The sequence below is a fragment of the Choristoneura fumiferana genome, chromosome 15 (genome assembly GCF_025370935.1).
Source record: "Choristoneura fumiferana chromosome 15, NRCan_CFum_1, whole genome shotgun sequence".
NCBI lineage: Eukaryota > Metazoa > Arthropoda > Insecta > Lepidoptera > Tortricidae > Choristoneura > Choristoneura fumiferana.
Genome location: NC_133486.1, coordinates 13,022,623 through 13,028,622, shown reverse-complemented (window position 1 = coordinate 13,028,622; position 6,000 = coordinate 13,022,623).

Sequence of the window (6,000 nt, the reverse complement as noted above, 5' to 3'; positions counted from 1 at the left end):
GTAGTTTAAAAAGTTAAAAAGTGTAAACTTTCTAGCTAGCTATTGGCTCTGCAGAAATGGCATCGCAATCAAAACAGATCAAACAGGCAAAGAAATTAACTCAAGAATAGCTAGCGGTTGGAGAAAATATTGGTCAATGAAGGAAGTAATGAAATCGAAGGAGTTAAGTGTGTCCGTAAAAAGGAAAGTATTCAACTCATGTATTCTGCCTTGTATTGCATATGGATGCGAGACATGGGCACTTACAAAGCAACTCAGAATAAAACTAGAATATTGCCAAAGAGTGTCGTGAAGCGACAATTTAATAGAAAAAAGGCCTAACCTAGCAAAAACCAAACAACAACATAGAACGGAATTATTTTTTGTGGATGGCCAAGACAAAAAGAGTATTTTCGTAGAAGTATTGACAGAAAAACATCAGACCGGTAACAAATTTGAACAGAAATCGCCATGACAACCAGATAAACAACGATGTCAAAACATGTCAAATTTTGGTTTCAAGCTCCTAACAGGGAAACGGCAAGGTTTAAGTGAAAATAAAAATATTATTGATGGAGGAAAAAAGGACGCGCTTAGGCGCGCGCGAAGCCCGAAGTCATAGAGTTTCGAAGAACTAAATAAAAGACCGAAAAAGGTAGACTCCATCAAGACCTATTTAAAAAGTGCTAATAGCGTGAAGATACGAAGTGAAAATGATTTGTTGTTGCTTTAAAAACGTTGCAGGGTCCTACAGAAATAAAGGTGATGTAAAATATCCAATTTTGAGGTGAATGACGGAGAACCAAAACAGATGTAAAAATTAACTTAAAACAGTGAAAAATGAAACGTAAGTAGCATAACACTACAAGAGGCATGGAATGCAGTATGACAGGAACATACAAAAAAGATAGAGTAAGAAATGAACAACTAAGGGCAAAAACAAAAGTGACAGATATACTAACCCGAATTGACCAGCAAAAGTGGAGGTGGACTGGTCACATGATGAGAGAAAAACAAGAGAAATGGAGCAGGATCATAACAGATTGGTACCCCAGGAATGGTAAGGAAGACGAATTAAAACTCACAGCGGGACCCAACTGGAGAAGAGTGGCTCGCGATCGAGTACAATGGAAGCAACTGGAGGAGGCCTTTGCCAGGAGATATGCAGAATTAAGAGATATTCTATAAAAAAAACTGATGAATATGAACAAAATATTGCAATAGTAACACAAAGTAAAAACAAAAAAAAACAATAAAACCTCTCCCACCACGGCCTGTCACCGAGGGAGAAAATGACCACCACCCTCGAGCCCAGAAGCTGGAGGAGGCCCTTGCTAAGAGGCAAACTGAATTGCACCCAATTCAGAATAAAGGGGGCTTATTATTATTATTATTAATTGTTATTGACAGGAACTGGCCCGGATCTGTTATAGTAAAAGACAGACGCAGACGCTTCAACATATCTACAATATTTTTTCGTCACTAATTCAATTTCTCTTGATCTTTTAGCTATCTGTTGCAAAGGCTTATTAGGCGACCTAAACAGTCGTTTCAATCCACCTAGATGATTTATAATTATCTAAAGCACCATATAGTTCTACATCTAATCGACAATGTCACAAAAATGGGACAAAGTTTATTTTGTACTTTTTGACTTATAATTAATTTGTTAAGATATTGCCAGTAAAATGCACTTCCGGAATGGGTGCCTCAGCGCCAGTACATGGCTCATCTGTATGTTTGTGCAACAAAGTAAACAGTTCTTACAAACATTGTACTGATTTCAATATCTAAATTTCTAAATGCTTCACAAACAAATAAAAAGTGGTTTTGTTTACAAAATGGGCACACGATGTTTTTTGTTGAATAATTATGATTACTGTTGGTAGTAGTAGTTAAATGTTTTTTGTTTATTAGTTTCTATTTGTGATTGTCTGTATTTGTTGTTTATTCTATTTGCATTAATTGTTTCTAATAAATCAGCCCTATTATTTAAAAAAAATATGAATTGTTCTAAAGTGGGCGACCCGCTAATATCGTTTCTACTTTCCTCCCACTGGCGATTAGTAATGAAATCTAATTTCTTCGACATTAAATAAATAATTAGGGTGTCCCAGTGGTCGGTAGGTTTGCCTAAAGTGGCGAGCGATCGCAAATTTTTGTTTGTTACGTCCACCATGTTACGTGACATGATTCGCGTTGCATCGGCTCAAAATTAAACAACGCTTGAAGATTTATCAAACCTTTCAGACAACAATAATTGCCATGCTTTATGATAATTATCTGAGCTAAAATCCAGACTGAATAACAAGGGCAGCGGTTCCCTTTAAAGCCGCCCGAAGGTAATGAAACTTATTTATGTTGTTGATGCCTGAGTTATTTATTATGTATAAGTGAAATATACGTATCTCGGAATTCGAGCCAGTGCTGGTAGCCGCCGTCGAAGTGCGGTAGTTCGATCTTGGGGAGGCGAACGAAGTCCTGTCGGCCTGAGCACGAATGTTCGCAGCCTGACACGGATGCACCGTGCCCAACGTTCTGCTGCATACTTGGGCTTGACAAGCTGCGAGCGAGCGAAACCAAAGAATAAAACTGGGTTTCGAAATGCTCCCGCTCGGCATATACCTCGTCGGAATATTCGGATAACATTTCGATCTCCGTCTGCAAACCATCAAACTCCGTATATAACGATTCGATTTTACCTAAACGACACTCCACTGCAAATCACTTAATTTTTCACACGTTTTGGTCACACTTAAATAGTTATTAAACTGCGTTAATTTGGCTTTCATACTCACACGCTTTTTTGATAAATCTCGCAAGTTTGCTTCGGCCATCTTTTACCTTTATCTGTTTCACTTATTGTCGGACTTTTACAATTAAAATCTTGATATAAAGAAATGTCTTTATTATTTATTTACTGTTTACAAACTTAGATTCGATTCGATTAATTCTATTATTAGCACACCTTGCTTTTCTATCTATTTCGCTTCTGTCAAACATGACATTTTGATTTAGGGATGTCCTATCAAAGTAGTGATGGACCTCTACAATCCCTTTCTTTCTTTATGAAGATAAGAACCTTATATTTAATTAACAGTTACGAAGGAAAACATAATTGTTTTTTTATAAGTGCCTTTCAGATACAATTTTACATTAGGGAGATATAAATCACCTCAGTAATTTGCCAGTCTAACAAGATCTATTAGCAACTCTAAGACATATTAATTAATAATAATTTTAGAAGATACAATCAAGAAACAAATTTAATAAACCTTGGCATCACTGAGAACAAAAGTTCACAATACATACTGAGTATGTCCTACGGTTATATAAAATACAATTTTAGGACTCCATAGTTTCTATAATGAGACCCAGAATTCTTTCACACTGCCAAGGGGACGGCAACTCTTGACGTAGTCTTCAAGATCTCCGGTGAGTGGTGGACATCTAAGCGTTTCCATGCTGTTTGATAGCAACAAGGATGTAGTCCCAGGCGCGTCGTAGTCAAGAGGGCCTCCAACCATCTTCGGGATGTGTTTTTCGACGAACTGGAGGCTGTTGGTCATGACTGCAATATCGTCGAACAAATCCGTAGCTCCATAATTCGCAGGAATTATATCGTCTGCATTGGCAAGACGACGTCCATCCCATCTGCATCCTGGAATGGGATTGTTCCTCATGAACGCGTCACGAACGGCTCTTGGGGTTGCCCCGCTGGAAAGGGCAGTTACGACGGCCCTCAAGTTGGACAAAGTGACCGTTTCCGGAGAAGGGACGAGGACTCCTTCGGATGTGGTGAGATCCTTAGCCATGACTGGCAAGTAAACTTCATCGCCAAACTTCAGTATCCCGAGAGATCCAATTAAGCTGAAGATCGGCTCCGGAACAATTGTAGCGGTCCTCAGAACACTATCCCAGTCAGGGAACAGCCTAAAATCTCGACAGCTGGTATATTGGGTGTTAACAGCTGGAAATTTTATCTTTGCGTGCCGCAACTTAGCCTCAAAAATGCCGAGAAAAGCACGATACAAAGCGTGAAGATTCGGGGATTCAAAGCCTCTGTAAGGGGAGAGGGCACGGGCAAAGGTACAAGTTGAAAAGCCAACACCGCGAGATGTCACGGGGATGGGTACCGCTTCATGGACAGAAACCGTCCCTAAATGCCCGACTGCTCCGGCTGGAGAGGCTACTCCGGCAAATAGCTTCGAGCGAATTCCATTCGGGCCTACGCCAAGGCCCGCCATCTTCGCACGAGTTCTCTCGTCGGAGAACTCCGTGCTCTTGACTTCCCTGAAGTCGGTAGCACGCTGCTTCTGATGCTTCTTTCTTGCTAATCGGTGCCTGCCTGGTGAAGCAATCTTGCCACTTTCTGCTTGTCGCTGAGCCCTATCTGGCCATCAATATAATATTGAAAATTTGTTCTCTATACCCGCCACCGCTCTGGTATGGTGTTGGCGTCTTCATATGGATTGAATTCCATAATCTTGTAACATGTTTCCTTTCCATGCGTTTTTACGTGATTACGCGTGAATTCGTCCGGACTCGTCGCCAATAAACACTGTCGGACTTTTACATTTAAAATCTTGATATAAAGAAATGTCTTTATTATTTATTTCCTGTTTACAAACTTAGATTCGATTCGATTAATTCTATTATTAGCACACCTTGCTTTTCTATCTATTTCGCTTCTGTCAAACATGACATTTTGATTTAGGGATGTCCTATCAAAGTAGTGATGGACCTCTACACTTATAATTCCTGTGCGATTAGCAAAAATTATTCAAACTTTCAAATTACTTTAACGAAACCGAACCGATCTGAACGATCACCAGTTTTTTGCCACACCGAGAGGGCGTTGGTAATCCCCACAAGCATAAAAATATAACGCAACAAGAACCTGAAATTATAAAATATATATATATCGTAAGTATACAACTAATTTGTAAATGTAATATTTATTAGGCAACTTAGCTTAATTTAAAAGTACTAAAAACAATTACTTTACTTTACCCGCGACCTATGATAGCCTATAACTACGCAAAAAATGTGTGTTCATGCAGCTCCTTAAGAACACACACAAATCACATAAACCACCGCCAGACTACACTGTTTCGAACTCAACCATTGCTCATCCTCAGAACAACATTTATAATTAGGTAGCATGCTGAACGGTTGTGTTGCTCTGAGGATGAGCTCTAGTTGAGTTCGAAACGCGTCAGTGTAGTGGGGTGGTGGTAATAGTTAAGTTTGTGTCATTTGTGCGTGTTCTTACAGTGTGAAAGGTTGGTAAGTAAATAATTAAACGTGGAAATCACAAACCTTTTCCTCCAGGCTAACTTGCTGAGTTGACTTTAAATTTGTCAACTGCTCCAGCTCCTTACACAGGTATAAAACGGCTTCCTTAGACAAGCGGTACCTTTTTCTGAACTCGTTTTCCCGAGTTCGAAGGTATCCCACATGCGACGGATCGCCCGCCGCCCTTTTTCTGCGCAGATGATTATGCTCATCTTGCGCCAGAGCAGCATGGAACATCTTCCATGCCAAAAAATTCTTCTTCCTACCCTCCACATCACTTTTATTACAGGTAGAATTATGACACAGGATACGTATGCGCTCAACTCGCTAGTCAGAAGGCAAATGACAACTTTACTTTAAAGTTGCGTTAGCGTTAGCGAGCTCCTCGCAAACTATTGCGAACGTGAAAATCGGTAGGTACACTACTCACACTCGCAATTGTTCGTCTCAAACATTACGCAGTCGAAGTGAGTTGCTATTCTATTCGAAAAGTGAACCGTACTCACTGTATTTGTTAGGAAACGTATCGACGATCGAGGGTAACGTATCGACGGTCGAAAGTACGTATCGACGATCGAAAGTACGTATCGACGATCGAAAGTACGTATCGACGATCGAACGCTCGATTTACGTCGTCGAATAGTAAACGAATGTTTTGTGAAAACGCTACACTAGAGGCACAGGCTATTGATTGCGAGTTGCGAGTGTTGCGACCGACGTCCG